The following is a 16,596-nucleotide window of genomic DNA, read 5'->3' on the forward strand; positions in this document are numbered from 1 at the left end:
TGCCGTCCTATCTGTGGCCCACTCATGTTGTAGGTGAGCCTTGGTCTCTTCTTTCCTGAGCCTCTCTCTGCATAGGGTTTCCTCACAGCATGGCGGCTGGGGTCCCTCAGGGCAGGTGCACGCACAGTAGGTTGTGTTGTAGGAGAGGAACGTGCAGTTAGGGAACCTAACCTGAATACTTAGAATGGGTGGTCAGCCTCTCTGATCTACCCTCTCATGGAAGACATTATTAATGAAGTAATAGCGAGTAAGTAAACTGGCTCCTTACCTGAGAGGAGGACACAATCTCTGTCTTCCAAGGCTATTAGCTACACAAACATCCCTGAAAGACATTCCAGATGGAAAGCTGTCAGTACCTCTGCTTGTAATACATGCAAAAATGCAAGAGACTCCAGAAGAATGCTCTCCCCACATCTTTTTAATATGATGTCTTGAATAAACAATCCAATTATTGAGAGGTATAAGAGAGCCTATAATATGTCAAAAAGTGAGACACAATGAATCTCAGTCCCCTGGGGGAAATGAGGTGAGAAACTCCCCAAGGGTGAGTCTCCTTCCTGGAAATTAGACCTTTGCTATTCACACCATTATGTTTCAGTCCTGCTTTCAACCTTTCCAGCACAATCCTAAAAGAAAATTGATCTTCAGACAACTCAGGTGCTTTCAACTGTGAGTCATCTTGACCATGTGAATTGTGAAGTTAATTGCTACCATAACCTCCCTGAAAAGAAGTGAAGTACCGTGATTCAACACCATTAGCAATCCCAAACCAAGGTCATATTCCTTGCGAGAGTGCCTGCCTTCTGGACCATAAGAAGGCCCTGAATGGAAGACCATTATGGTACCAAATGTGACACTTTTTATAACATTAGAGATGCCTGAGGGGTAGAAATTGAAAATAGTTTTGTTTTAATTAGGTTCAAAATGGGTGTGTGTTTGTGTGCATGTGTGTTTATGAGCAAGTGTTTATCAGCAAGTTCCTACCTTATGAGTGATATTATGGACTTCATGATTACTTAAGGGCAGTCAAACTGTGGACCAGAAAGAATAAAGAAGAGGAAAGATGGAAAGTTTCCTGGTCAATACGGTAAAACATTGTATTGTGTGCCTTTCATTTTTCTATTCGGTGAGTTTCCACAAATTATCTCAACGTCCTTACCTGATGGCCACAGAATGGAGTAAAGAATTCAGTGTAAAACAAGTTATATTTTATAGTTTATGAATCAGTGGAGCATATGACTGTTTCTGGATTGTAGACTTGTGTGTGTGTGTGTGTGTCTGTGTAATCTAAAACAGAACAAGACGGAGAGATGGAGAGATGGGGGTAGGGGAAGAGACTCTAAGGAAGGGCAGGAAGCCATATATCATTCTTGACAGTCACCTCATCTGAGCTTTCAGGAACAAGCTACAGATCTGACAATGGGTGAGATGTGGCCAGTAAAAAGGAAGCATTTATCCAGATTGTTGGAAGTGTTCACCATGTGGCCCTGTTGGGTACATCACAGACGGTATAATCTCTGGTGCCTCTGACAGAAACCATTTGCACTCTATTGGATTGGGGAAATGATGTCCAACCTAAATCAAGAGTTAACTATGGAGAAGGAAACCATTATTAAACTCTAAGAAGAATTATGCCAAAACAAAGAACTCTACAACTTTAAGAGACTTCCCCTAAAGGTAACTGTCTCTCATTTTATTTTTTTTCCCCCTAAAGGTAATATTAGTGGCCATGCTCCTAAGCGTGGTCATGGTAGCCCACACACTACACTACACATTGGTGATGGTGCCAAATTATCAAAGGAAATCACTGGACCATATGCAATGGAAAATTTGAATAAAAATGATGTGTCTCTGGCTCCAGACAGAGAACTGAAAGTATCCGCTCTCACTGCTGTAGCTATGCTCAAGCGGGCTGAGATGACCCCTGCCCTGTGCTATTCACACCCTCACATAATCCTGATCTACAGTACCAGGACGGGTTTGTACAGCCAGTAGGACTCTACTGTGTGTGCAGGGCTGGTGTATGCATCCCAAAGTTAGGTCGTAAAATTAACTACGGTTTTCTCTTTGGTTCACTTGTCTTGGTTCACTCATTCTGCAGAAAGCCAGTGGCTGTCTTGTGAGCCCAGTGGAGCAGGATGCATGGTTTAGAGCTGAGGCTTCTTCTGACACATCATAAGGACTGAAGACGTGCAGCTAACAGCCATGCGAGTGAGCCATCCAACATGCACGTCCTCCAGCCCCACTCAAGCCTTCAAAGCACCGCAGCCCCAGCTGACAACATGAGGTACCCTGAGCCACAAATGCTCAGCTCAGCCCCTGACGGATTTCTGAGCCATGGAAGCTGTGAGAGCGTGAATGTGCGTTACTGCGAGATGCTACATTTTGTGTGCATTTGTTACACGGCATTGGATGCCTGAGTAATATACATACCAACGCCATCTTCCACTGTGGGAACAAAAGGAAAATATGGAGACTATGGCTGAGATGAGAAGCATCCAGTCCAAAAATGTCGACATGGTTTGACGCCGGCGTTGAATGGGATCAGTGTCAAGGACATTGATAGTACACTGCTATGATATATCTCATTCCCTGGCAACTCGTCAGGTACCATAATCTCATTCTTGCAGAGATTATAGTCAATATGTTAAAATACAGAATCTTCCTAGATGATCGTATTAAAGCATAAAAGAGTTCGTTGTTTTCATTCCTACACGTCCATGTTCATATTTGAGAAAAAGATGTAATTAATCAGATTTATGCTTGCACCAGACAAGCTTATTCTAAGGTTTACAAGCAGAGAAAACTGCAAAAAAAAAAAAAAAAAAAAAAAAAGTCAGTGAAGTTCAGGGAAAGAAATTCAGGTAATTAAAGGGGGAAATGATGCCTCACAGGTATTAAATCATATTTTAAGCAATAGTAATAAATATACAGTTGACTCATGAACAACATGGGTTTGAATTACATGGGTCCCCCTTATATATTATAATATATATAATACCCCCTTATGACATTTTTCAATGAATATACTCAATAATTATTTGTGTACAGTATGTAATGTACAGGTATATTTGTACATGGCATTTGTATATAATATATATTGAATATTACAATATATGTTGACTATATCAATAAATATACAATAAACAAATGTTTACAGTACTATAAATGATTTTCTCTTCCTTACGATTTTCTTAATCACATTTTCTTTTCTCTGGCTTATTTTATTGTAAGAATATAGTGTACAGTAATACAACATACAAACTCTGTGTTGATCGACTGATTATATATTACCGGTAAGGCTTCCTGTCAACAATGGGCTATTAGTAGTTACATTTTCGACTTTTCGAGTCAAAAGTCATAGGTGGATTTTTGACGGTATGGGGGACTGGCACCCTGAACCCCCCATGTTGTTCGAGGGTCAACTGTAGTTTGCTTCTGGCTCACAGGCTATGACAAGACTACTTAGGAAATGATAGTTTATAGCAATGAAATTTGGATATAATTTAAATGTCTATGGGTGGAATAATGGTTCCGTGAATTACGGTATACGTTCTCAATAGAGTGCATGTAAGCATTTAAAAGGATGAATCATCTCAGTATAATTATGGATCCATCTTCCAGGGATCCTTTATGTGGATAAATTAAGATTTAAAACAGGTGACCTAGAGATGTTGCATGTGATTAGCTGATACACTTTACCCTTGCTCCTACGAAAACAGCCGTGAGCTTCACAGGGACGACTCTTTCCTAGGGCATTTGATTCTGAAGTGGCCTGAAGGAGGTAGTGGAAGTGTGGGCTTGTGAGGCGATTATTTCAGTGGCTGAATTAAACCAGACTCTTTTCAGAAGAATTCAAAACGAACATGGCTAAACATGCAAAATAAACACAGGATCTTCAGACATAACGACGTCTAGCTTTGAAGCATGGTTTGAAGATTTTCATGAGGCCTTCCTTTCTACGTATTCAAATGCAATACTACAACTCCAAGATCAATAGCATATTTGGCTATCAAACCAGTCTTGCGATAAACAGGGTAAGACTCTCTCTCTCTCTCTTTTTAAGTACCTAGGGAAGAGAGTAGAAATGTGTATTGATTTTTTAAAAATGCATCCCTACTCCTTAAAGTTCAAGACTGTAAAGTATTCGGCTCTAAAGCTATGATCCCCTAATTGTTCATAGAGCATCTATTGATATGGTTTTAATCCTAACTCTTTTTTCTTATAATTTCTCAAAAAAAAAAAAAAAGAAAGACAAAATGTTTACCCATTTAGAGAGTGCTATACAAAAGACTAGGGTTATCTTGACGGACATCTGTGGAATCCTGATAGGGCTACTTAAAAAGTCGCACCACCGATTAATTGGGGTATGATAGGAAGAACCACATTTTACAAAATCGCATACACAAAAAAAAAAGCTCTGGCCTCTGAAACAGTGAGTTGATTGAATTTTCTTCTTACAGATTTCAGGGTCCATCTGAAATAGTCCTCCCCACTTCTGCCTTTCAAAGTATTACATGCTGACCTTCAAAGTCACATGATTTCGAAATGCGACCAAATCATGGTAAGTCTGCATTCCTTCTTATCTTTAATGGAAGAAACACCCCAATTCTCAGTAGAGCAAAAGTAAACGAAAATGGCCAGCGCGGCAGACAATTCTCCATGTTAGTTACTCGGCATAACCGTTAGTGATCATATTGAAACACTGGCTGTCAGGTGTCGGGACAAATTGACAGTATTTCTTCTGGCTGGTCCCTGCAAACTCTGGAAAAGCTACTTCTTGGCTACGGTGAAAGGCCTCAGCCTTCACTAGGACCCCCCTTCCCACCACTTAAACTTGATTTTCCACTATTACGGTGAAGGATGCTCAGACAACATCACATTAATTTCGGTGGACACTAAATTTTATCTAATTCAGCAAGCAAGCCTCTGTTAATTAGGCCTCCCCGGACGAGTGATGGCATGAGAGCCCCGGACTGTCACTGATCGATACTCACAACTCAAGCAGCTCCGGTGGTCAATTACTCGAGCTTCTGAGTAAGAAAGAGGGTCCTATTCTTGGGAGCGACCCATCCGCGCCTACAATCACAATTCGCTGGCGCCTTGCCCCCGAGGCCACCGGTTGCATCCAAATAGCATCTCTGCGTCTTAGTCTTCCTCTCCTTCTCTGCCGGCAGGAAGAACGGCCAGGGGAAAGCACGCTCCTTGCCAGCACCTCCGACAGGGCTCATGCCTTCCAGCCTTGAGCCTGATGGATGGGGAAGTCAACCTGCTGACACAGCCTGTGAAGATCGGGTGTTTGATCCTAGGGACGCAAGCCTTGTTTGATGAGGTCGCGGGAGAATAAGTACATGCAGCCTGATTTAATGTAATCCCGCTCTGCAGTGACTTCCAAAGAACAGGGTATTAAGAGCCCACACGATAGCATCTCCTTCCTCGTGGGCCTTTCTCCGCCAAGAGCCCTCCGCATGTGTCTTCGGGGCGGGACACCACCCAGGCCGAGGGTGTAAATGGTCACATCGCTATTAGGTGGCTGACCTGGGTCTCTCAGAAGACTGACATTTCTGTAGGGAAACAATGCAACGACGAGGAGGAAATATGTTTCCGCGACACAGGGCAAATTACCACTGGATGGGAGAAGGAGCACATTTAGGAAAAGTAGGCTGGGAAGGGGCGAGAAGAGGCCAATGCTAACAGGCTGAAAGGATCATGTATTTACATCGCCTTTGCCAATGGGAGAAAGAGCCGTGGCCGCCCATCACGGGCTCTGGTGCTTCGTGACAGGCGATTTTCTCTGTCAGGTCTAACTTGTTTTGTGGACACCAACACCCTCAATGTCTCCACTCAAAGTCTTTTCTAAAAAGGAGGAGACTGTGGTCTGAATAACCACCCATGGTAGGTTAATATGCGTCTCTTCAGACTTAATCTCAGGCATGCAGAAATCCTTTTTCGTGTGGCCACGATTAATTAAACCGTGTTAGGAGGTGGCCATAGGTGCTTCCCGGTGGAGAATTCGGTTCTAAAGTGAGAGATTTGCAAAAATGTGGTGGTCTTCTACAAGAGGACATGACAGGAGAAGGAGAAATGTAGGAGTGATGGAAAGATGTGAGGTGAGTGGAGGTAACATGGGGATTGACGGATACAGTATTGGGTTTTCCACAGAATCTCATGATGAGCAGAAGACCAAAAATGGGTTCTTGAAGCAGACAGTCTGTTCATGTGTTTGTGTGCATTGCCATCAATAATAATAGTGTCCTGGATAATCATGGAAAAGAGCCTGCGCTTGATGTGTTTCAGCCTAAAGAGCACCTTGGCTTCCGTATTCTCACTCAAGTCCCCACAGGGATCCTATGAAGAAGACAAACTATGGAACCTGCTTAAGACATTGGAAACTGAAGCTCACGGAGTGTGAGTGGGGGGCCCCCAGCCTCCTCCAACCACCACGAGGTCCAGGCTGAGATCACACCCTCTGAACCCTATTGGGCTTCACCATCCTCTTATGTAAAAGGAACATCGAAATGCTGGTCAATGGTGGAAAGACTTATTCCATTTCACAGATGGAGAAACTGAATCATGGAGCGCTTGAGTAAATGAGTGAAGACCACATAGGGGTGCAATGTGGGCAGTCTGGGTGCTCCAGAGTCTATGCCCTTAGTCTCCACGCCGGACTCAGTGACAGCAGCTCACAGACGAGGGACGACGTCAGGAGGGTACAGCCCGTGGGAAATGGTGAGACAAGAGGAAAGAGCTCCAAGCTGACCTGGGAGCCATGGAGCAGCATCAAGACAGGGATGAGACCTTGGCCTGTCAACCGTCAATCAAATGAAACCCATGCGATGTTCTTGATCTGGGTCAGAATCTACCTTTTAACCGAAACTTTGGTGCACCAACAAGCACTCAATTAAGGGACGTAGTTGTAAGAGGGAACGGGTCAGTGGGACATTTATATCTTCCTTCAGTGGGAATCTGTACAGAAGAGAAGTGGGAAATCCGGACTAAGGCAAAGCAAAGATGAAATGGAGTTTTCAGGTTTCAGGCGGTAAAATACACCACACCCACCAACCTCATCGCTTCTAAGGAACACGTGCTTTGCGAGTAAGCCCCGTGAACCAGAAAAGAAAGGCGGGTCAGGGACTGCGGGAGGGAAAGCGTGGCCCCTTCGGAAACACTGCCTTATGGGAATTTAGGCTTATCCCCCTTTCTCTCTTATGAACATGATAATTCCTGAAACTGTGATAAGAGATTTACATATCTCCGAGCTTGATGCATTTCTTCACTGGTGGAGGAAACGGGACAATCCTATTTTACACCGCTGAGAAATTTATAATGGTAGAAGATAAGAGAAATAGGCCGGAGTGTCTGAGACACACAGATTAACAGTCTGCATCGATCAGTTCGCCAGATCAGTTCGCACAACCGTTGGTGTCACTCTGTGCAGCAACGGCTTCAAGGTACATAATATTGATGCCTCTTCTTTAGTGATATTTTAATTATATTCGTGAGAATGATGCTCGCGGGCCAACATACGGTAATTTAATCCGGGCGGGGGAGGAATGCTTTTGTTATCTCAATATTAAGATCAGTATTTTTTCCGTTGATGAATTTTGGTGTTAGAGGCGGTCGATGTAGCATGGAAATTTAGAAGATTGTTTGAGATGGCGTGATTGGAAAGGCTCCAGATTAATGGCATAGAAGCAGAGAGAGTATGGGGCGCCTGGCGGGGGCGGAGGGGCTCAGTGGGTGAAGCGCCCGCCTTCCACTCAGGTCGTGATCTCAGGGTCCTGGGATCTGGCCCCACGTGACGCTCCTGCTAGGGAGCCTGCTTCTCTCTCTCCCTCTGCTTCTGCTCTCTTGCTCGCTCACTCTCTCTTAAATCCATAAAATCTTGAAAAAAAAAAAAAAAAGGAGGAAAGAGGACCAAGCTAACTGCGAGCTGGACACGTGCAGACAGGAGGCGTGACAGCAGACATGTACGCACATGGCCATCAGTAGTTAGTGAAGAATTCAGGCAATGGGATGCTTCTCACTTTGCTTTGAGTTTGTAGCTCCGACCAAAGCTCCCTCGGAGCTGGAAGGATCATGGGATCCTGTAGGAACCAGCGGACATGGATGAAGTGTCTGTGTTTCCTTGAGTTCTTGGAAAAGACAGCTCACTTCACGGGGAGCCCCATCAAGTCCTGTAGGACCTTTACGACATTCCTCTACCCACAAAGAGCAGGAGCGTCTCCCTCGGTTGTGATAATGAACATCTCCTGATGTTGCCGAGTGTTCTCTGGGGGCAACAGTGAGCCCTGGTGGAGAATCAACATTTGATTCAACCAACAATAGTTTGATTGAACCCACATTTCATATGTGTTTCCCATGCACTGCTGTGTTAGGAGCCAAGCAGGCAGGGTGTAAACCAAAGCGATCTTCTGGTCCTCACCGTCCAGGGAGGAGGTGGAAGGGGGGACCAAGCGATTGCAGAAGTATTCACACATCACAAATTATCATAAGGTCTGTGAATGAAATACAAGAATCTGAGAATTTGAGAAGGATCGAGTGGGCGAAGGAGAAACCCGGGAAGAGCTTTCCAAGTGAAGGGTGAAGGACAGTTGGTTGTTGGAGGATAGATGGAAGTTTCTGGAGACGAAGAGAAGGGCATCCAGCCTGGGGGACGGTCTGCTTGAGGGTCCTAAGGGCAGGAAGAGACAAGCACAGGTAACGGGATGAAACAGGGTCAGGGGGCACGAGAGCCAAGGAGCCCAGGTGTGCACAGCCAGAGACCGCGGCATGAGTTCTGTATTTCATCCTAAGGTCGGGGGTCAGCCAGAGGTGACACGTGAGTCAAAGACTTCCACGGTGCACTGGTGCCTCGGGGGGAGCACTGGGAGGCGGCGGGGGGAGGGGCATGGACCCTCGCAGCAGCCCCGATGGGAGGGTGGTGCAGCAAAGCCGGCGAGGCGGGCGCACGGGTCCTGCGGTGCAAGCAGCCGAGAGGTCGGTGCACCTGCCCGCCGTGTGCTAAATGCAGCCACCAGCTCGCAAGGCGCGGCCCGCTTCCCCGGCCCCGGTGCCGGCCTGTGCTTGCTCCTCTCGGCACTGAGCACGGCCGACGTGCAACGGACCCCGGGCTGACTTTCCTTCCTGTGTGTCTCCCTTCCTGAAGCCCTCGCAGCCTCACCCCAGCCTCAAAGCGGGGGCATGGCGGGAGTAAGCGAGGCAACACCTGGGGACAGATGTGAGTCGGGCGGGGGGTGGGGGGGGGCGAGGGCCGCCTGCAGGCAGCAGGTGCACGCTGGAGCCGCAGGTGCGCGGTCAGCAGGCAGAAGGAGCGGGGGAGGCTGGAGCCAGCTCGGCCAGAGGGACAAGCCAACAGTGAGGCCCCTAACCTGTGAGGCGGAAATGCCCCTGCACCTCGTGTCCGTCGGGGGACGCGCGGCGGCGGATTTCTCGAGAAGCCTGGACTGGCAATACGACCTAGGGGTTCTGTTTGCACAGCGTCCCAGGGACACGGAGACGGTGGCAGGCCGAGGACGCCACTCGGGACTGGCCGGGCGGTGACAAAGGGGAGGAAGGGACGCCGACCGGGAGCTGTGGGGAAGGGTGCCCATCGCAGGTCCGCACATTTTTCCGTCTTTTACCAACCAGCTCAGCTTATGTGGGCACGGAAAGCGCTGCTTCCACTTACGGGACGCTCAAGGAAGCGCCTGGTTTGGCTGCTGGCCCCTCTTGCCGCCCTGGTCACGGGCTGGTCCCCAACGGGCTGGTGCAGCCAGGGTGCCCCGTGCACGGGCAGGCCAGGCAGGGTCACCGCACGCGGGCCCCCTGCGCTCCCTCCTGGGGTGGCGGGGAGGAGGGGCACAGCTGCGGGGGGCCCGGCGGGCCGGGGTCTTGGCAGCCCAGTGCTCAGGCCGCGCGTGGGGGCCTGGCCACGCGTGTGTGCGAGAGAAATATCCCGCCTCACACGGGAACAGGCTGCGGGCAGAGGAGGCGGCTGCGTAAGGACCAGAGCCACCGGCTGCAGCAGACGACCACAGACGGCGCGTCCTCTCCGGGGACAGAACCGAGTCACAGCCTCGTCCGTCGAGGCCAGCCTGCCTGCCCGGACATCAGTGGCGCCTGCCCGCACCTGCAGCGGCCGTGCTGCACCTGCCCTCCTGCTCACGGGGGAGCACGTGGCTGAAAGGCCCAAGTGCCCCCCCACACACACGTGAAAACGTCTGCGTCTCTATCCCAAGATGCTGGGAAGCATTTGTTAATGAGCAGAGTCAAGGGAAAGTGGCTAAATTTGACTACGGGAAAATATGTTCACGAACGGAAGAGCCAAAACGATGGGACGCGCTCCATTTAGGGAAAGGAAGTCGGAAAAAATTTTTAAAATCATGAAGACAAAAGAAAGCCACGGCCTAAATGAGGAACAGCGTCTAGTAGAGCAATGTTTTTAGAGTTAGGGGAATGTGGCTCCAACAAATCCATCGTTTGCGGGCGGCGTGAGCATCTATCTGGATCCCCAGGCCCCTCAGGTAGAAAAGGAAACTGGCAAGTTCTACTTTAGCAAGTTTTATAAGCATCAAATAGGATAATATTTATCAAAGTACTTAATAGCATGCCACGGCATGTGCTTAATGCCCAGGATATTTTAGTCGCTCATCTGCAAATGTTTCAACTATTTTTATTTTTTATTCTCACGTCTCGAGAATACTGGTGGATATGGCCATTTACTATATAATATTTTTCACACCTTGGCCAAACTCTAGGCACACTCTCTATTAGAAAACCTATAAAAATTTCATAAATACGAAATTAAAGCCTGCAGGAATGTAAATTTTATTCTGCGGTTATGATGTGTGCCTCCAGGAAATGACCCTTGATATGCATAAAGCTGTATCACACTTATGCTCTGATTTTCATGCCTGGATAGCAGATAGTGGAAATAAAGCTACCCCCTCTCTCTTTCTTCTAAAATTGCTGAGATAAGGGAGGGTTATCATAACGACAGCGGAAAAAAAAAAAAGAAAAAAAGAAAAAAATAATAAAAAATAACGACAGAGGCTCTCAAGCAGGTTTATGTCCGTTATTGTCGTTAGGCACAACAGTGGTTCTCCGGGCTACTCAAAATTAGTCAAGTCAGTGGCGTTAAAACGACGGATGTCAACCTCACCTTGAATAAACGTATGATTGAAGGAGTGCATTGAGTCTTCCAGCATGTTTGAAGCACCTTATAGTTTTCAACACTCAAATCCAAGGACACAAAGATGAACAAGAAATATCCCCCAGCCTCAGAGAGAGAATGGTTGGGTCGCAGAGCCATAGCTTGAGGCAAAGCATTGCAAAGCAGTGTGAGCAGAGCTAATCTTCCCAGAGGCGGAGACATAAGAGAAGGGCACATCCGTGTTGGCTGACTGCACATCCACCCAGTTGCTGGACACGTGTTTGGCGTTTTGGACGCGAAGAGAACGGAGCCTATAAGGTCTGTACGTGGTCTCGTAACTTGTGGCCAAGCCCCACCAAATGCTGGCCGACTGCTCTTTGCCCTGCCCATGAGCTCATCTCTTTTGTCAGCCATCCATCCATCCAGGGCGCTGGCATGACTACAAGCGCCATCGTGAAATGTTTCTTAGCAGACAAGGTGGGCTGTGCTGGGGGGTCCCTCTCACACTACTTTCCTACCTATACCCCAGACTTCCTCAACAATACCTGCACCAAGGTGCCTTCTTTACAACAAATGGAATTCCTTCTTTATCTTGACATAAGTCTGTATACCATAAGCTACCACAACCAGATTTTGAAAATAAAGCAATATGATGCCTTCGCCGGGCTATCATGGAGAAAGGCAAGGAAAATTGTCCCCGTAGAAGAGTATGTATCCCACCGTATTGAGAAGTAGGCGTGAAAACACAAGCATACATGAGGACATACATGTCCTTGAGGACATACATGGTGCCTCCTTAGGATGCACAGGCCTGAGATTAGGAGGAGATCAGAAGATATTACTAAGGGAGAACGTGTGGTGGGAGGAGTACAATGCAGAAGGCACTCGTAACAACTAGCATTAAGATAAGGACCGCCAGGTGGTGGTAAGAGGGGAAAAAACATGGAAATAATGGCAAATAAATGTAGGCTAATGTGCTGAGACAAATCATAGGCTGCCCAAGGGGAGAAATCAAGACAGGCTGGTCTTGCCTCACACGAGCTTGGGCTGGCCCTGTCTAGAAGCACAGTATCGAATGTCCTTCTCAGGATATGGAATGAAACCAGCCGTGGTAAACTATCACAGAACACGTAGTCCTATGTGGAAACCCCCCTGTATGTTAAGAGAATTCCAACATGGTGAGTGGACGTCATACTAGTGAGATGGTTTTCCATGATGGTGCTCAAGCTTTGGCAAAATCCTAGACAAAACTGAGTTACAGTTGACCTTTGCACAACATGGGGGATAGGGGGATAAACCCCGACTTTTGTTTGCACAATCAAAATCCATGTGTGACTTCTGACTCCCCCAAAACCTAAGTACTAATAGCTTACTGTTGAAGTAAGACCTACAGAAGTCCTGCCGGTAACATCAACAGCAGAGTCACACATATTTGGGGTGCTCTATGTATGGTGTACTGTGTATTCTTAAAATAGACTGAGCCAGAGAGGGGTAAAAAAAACGATGTGATCGGGAAAATCCTAAGGAAGAGAAAAGGCATTGATGGCATTGTACTGTATTTATCAAAAACAATGCACATGTAATGGACTGGCGCGGTGCAAACTTGTGTCGTTTCAAGGGTCAGCTGCATAATTTAATGATACATGCATCAAGAAAATCATTGTTTTAACATTGTGAGGGGAAAAAGTACTTGAATTTACAGAGGAAATAGAGTTCCATCGTAGGGGTGTATGATTATAAAAAGGTGTTTTTTTTACGTACCAGGGTAGCTAGGAGAGCTTCTGAAAACCATGAAGGATTTGGGGGTCATTCCTTGCTGTGGGGCTGCCTATGGGTTCCAGCATGTCATGCAGAACGGACGCAACCTCCAATGCGTAAGGGCTGCCATTTGTTGCAGCTGCTAAAAATACGGCAGCCCCCCACCCATGGTTCCCAAATGCTCCATAAGGGGGCATTCAGAATTATGAGAACTCCCAGAAGTCCTTGGGGTTAGCTAATTATTAAGTGGGCAACCGTTGGCCTCTGAGAGGATGAAGGATGGGGGAGAGTATGTAGGGATACGGTAGGGAAAAGGGAGTGGTAAATCATGAATACCAGCTGACGCTCAGGATTTAGGTCTTGGGCCTAAATCCGAACAGTGACTGAGCTACCAAATCTACTGTCCCCCGGTCTGTCCACAGGCCCTCGGCCCTTGCGGTGCTCCACTCTGAGAATGGATTACTGGGCAATGTGCATCCTCTTGGTTCATCACACAATTGTCTTCTGGCAGACCCTGCATGTAATTCACGCCTTCTTGGGAAGGCCTAACCCCAAGGAGAGTGCTGCGGAAGGCACTGCTTTGTCCTGAACCAGAACCCGGCAAATCCAAGCACCCTTCTCTCTTCCTCACCAACAATCAAGTTATTCTTACAAATAAAGGTTCGGCCTGGGTATCGTTAAAGATAACCTTTGTGCAAGTGAAGTCCGTCTTTCTCTCAACATCATCAGTATTTGGGGAGGAGTGAGTGACCCCTGGGAGCAGGGATGCAGAGATCTGAACACAGGTAAGTTTTCCATGGGAGCCATCCTCCATCTCCCGCGCATGTCATCTTCACCTGTTCACGCTTTCGGCTCATCCATGCGAGACGGATGGTATCAGAGGGTTCATGTACATTCGATGGGTAAACGTGGAGGGTGAAAAGGCCGGGCATCGCTGACTGTCCCTATGGATCATTCAGATGTGAAAGAGAAGGAGGGAGAGGCCTCCAGGAAAAGAGGTCACCCCGAGAGAGAAACAGGAGAAAATAGAACATGCGAGGGGGAGTGAGAACAGTGACTAAACAAAGCATGTGCAGGTGACATTGAGATGTTCCCAGGGGTTGGAATCACGCCAGGGGCAAAGCAGCACAGTGGCCCTGTGACTTGCCGTGCATCCTCTGAGGAGAAGGATTTGCATCTCCGGGGGAGAATCGCAGCTGTGAATTATGGTGAGAAAGGCGTGCACAGACGCCTTTCATCTACCATCTGAGGCTCAAGGTGAGACATCTCAGCAGCGCCAGGCCAAGTGGTGGGGGGGGGGGGCATGTCACACGGGGAACTTTGAAACACCGATCTTGCAAGGGTGGTGAGTGGGAGTTTTGACAATGCTGTCAAACCCTTCAGGTCTTAAAGGCAGTTCCAGTAATCCCTTCTTTAAAACCTGTGGGATTGTTGGGTTTCATTGTCATGCAGACTGTCATCCCCAAGAGGTCTGCTTGCACTTACTAGGGTTCTGGGTAGCTGCTCAGAGCCTGTGGTGAGGCTGGGGACCAGGACAGGTGCACAGGCATGGAGGGATTCTTGCAACGGGAATGTGTGGAATGAGAGAAACCAAAGACAGGATTTTCCTGTAGTATTTTATGTATGACGCAATTTTGCTTCCTCTTCTGTGTGGGCGCCATGAAAGTATGGGAGCACCTCAAGGTCTGAACAACGTCAATAGAACAATAACCCACACTTTTCCCAGCGGAACACTGAGCAACTTCAGATTTTTAAAGACTGCTGACTCCACATGCATGGAGCATACTCTCTTTGGAAAGAGCTCTTCTCTTGCTTTAAGAAAGAGGGTGTGGTCCACAGCAAACGGGAAAATGAGACTTGCGTGGAAACGGGCAGAAAACAAGGGTGGTTGGCAGGGACTGGAGGGAGGGGCAATGGGGAGACTGTTCAGTGGGTATAAAGGTTCAGGCACGCAAGATGAGTAGGTTCTAGAGTTTTCAGAAACTGTTCCATCAACTACTCTCCCTGCTTCCACCAATACCAAACATCCTCAGGTCGTGAGGTGAAGGAAGTAGGTTGACGGAGGTTGGTGCTTTTGCTTCTTTTGCTGATTGTGTAAAAATAATTTTCATGCTGATAGAGAAGAGCAACCTCTAGACAGACAAGTGAACAGATAGTTTCGTCTAAACTCCAGAAGAAAAGGTGAAAGAGTTGATGGCCTCTAGGGCAGTTGCTTGAATGGGAGAGGCAACGATGTGGGGCGACGAAGAGCTTTTTGGATGCCAGACTTCTTTAAATATTACCGACTTTTAAAATTACGGTTGACCCTTGCACAACATGGGGAGGGGAAGTGGACACCAACCATCCCCCAACGCAGACTGTCGAAAACCTGCATATACCTTTTCACTTCCCCAAAACATAACTAATAACAGCCCACCGTTGACCGGAAGGCTTACCAATAGCATAAACAGTCCCCTAGCACATACTTGAAAGATTTCAATATATACATATTCATATTTTGTAAGTAAACCAGAGAAAATAAAATGTGATTAATAACATCATAAGGAAAAAAAATCATAAGGAAAAGAAAATACACCAACAGGGCTGCACTGTATTTATGAAAAATACTGGAGTCTAAGGGGCCTACACAGTTGAAAGCCATGTCGGTTAAGGGTCTATTGTATTTGCAAGTAGTTCTTGCAATACAATTAAATGCAACATCCCACTCCCCGGTCAGCTTTGTACCAAAGCTAACAGCGATCGTCTGAAACAAGCTCGTTACTCCCCTGCTTGACATCCTCTGGCACAGCTGAAGGCGCCCTTAGAACACAGTCGTAATGCTCTCACACGGCCTGAGGCTGGATTCCACATCTCCTCTCCCTCTTCTCCTGTCAGATCTGAGTTAGCTGCCTCTTGCCCCGCTTCACGGCTCTTGGGACTCCATTCACATCAGAACGGGTGTGTGCCTCCTCTGGGCCCCGGCTGCCTTGAAGACGGAGACCTTCCCTTTTGTTCATGGCACTGTTTCAGTACCAACACCATTGGTATATATTCACGAGGTGAACGGACACAGGCTCTTGTCTCATGTCCCTGGCCAATCTTTGGTAAAATGTTCAGGTTGTCAGAAAAGTCACGTCCATGAAGGTTTACTGATAACAGAAAGCGCTCAGTTGTTGTATTTGCTGAGGTGATGAGAATAACCTGCCCCCACATATGCCCCGTGTATCACCACATTCCTCTCAGGGAAGAGATGATCATTCCAACATCTACCCTTGCCTCCTTTGTTCTAAACGGCAGAGAAGATGTACACGGAGCCTCGAAAGAATCTGGAAACAGAGAGCATTAACTATATTAGTTATTTTAAATTGAAAAGCTAAAATCCAAAGATTGGGTATCCAGATGTCTTCTAGGCAAGTGAATTCCCAACATTAGTCCTTGGACTTCCTGCATCAAAGAGAAGTGAGGAATTTGTCAAAGAATATGAAACTTGTAGAATCACTGCCAACTGGTTAGATCAGAATCCTGGGTGCTGAGGCTCAGAACTTGGCATTTTTTAAAATGCCCCCATGGAATTCTGATAGGTAGCCAGGTTCGAGAACCAGGGATCCTGTCCATCCTTGATACAACAGCTTACTAGCCCCGTGGCATTTTGGAGATACGGCCATTTGGTCTCCAATTGAAAATGATTCGACTTAACTGCTTTTTATAGAAGCTGGTTCCATTTT

The 16,596-nt window shown here is 47.1% G+C and overlaps 1 long non-coding RNA gene across 1 annotated transcript in view; it reads left to right on the forward strand.

Annotated features, from left to right (window-relative positions):
• LOC102152007 overlaps nt 1-13,638 on the forward strand; it is a 31,118-nt gene extending 17,480 nt beyond the window's left edge. Inside the window, exons 2-6 of the long non-coding RNA XR_005386085.1 lie at nt 1,534-1,677; nt 2,102-2,607; nt 3,755-4,037; nt 4,464-4,564; nt 13,315-13,638. This is a non-coding gene — a long non-coding RNA (uncharacterized LOC102152007). The remainder of the gene's footprint in view (nt 1-1,533; nt 1,678-2,101; nt 2,608-3,754; nt 4,038-4,463; nt 4,565-13,314) is intronic.
• Nucleotides 13,639-16,596: the final 2,958 nt, after the last annotated feature.

Source organism: Canis lupus, chromosome X (assembly GCF_011100685.1).
Source record: "Canis lupus familiaris isolate Mischka breed German Shepherd chromosome X, alternate assembly UU_Cfam_GSD_1.0, whole genome shotgun sequence".
Classification (NCBI taxonomy): Eukaryota; Metazoa; Chordata; class Mammalia; order Carnivora; family Canidae; genus Canis; species Canis lupus.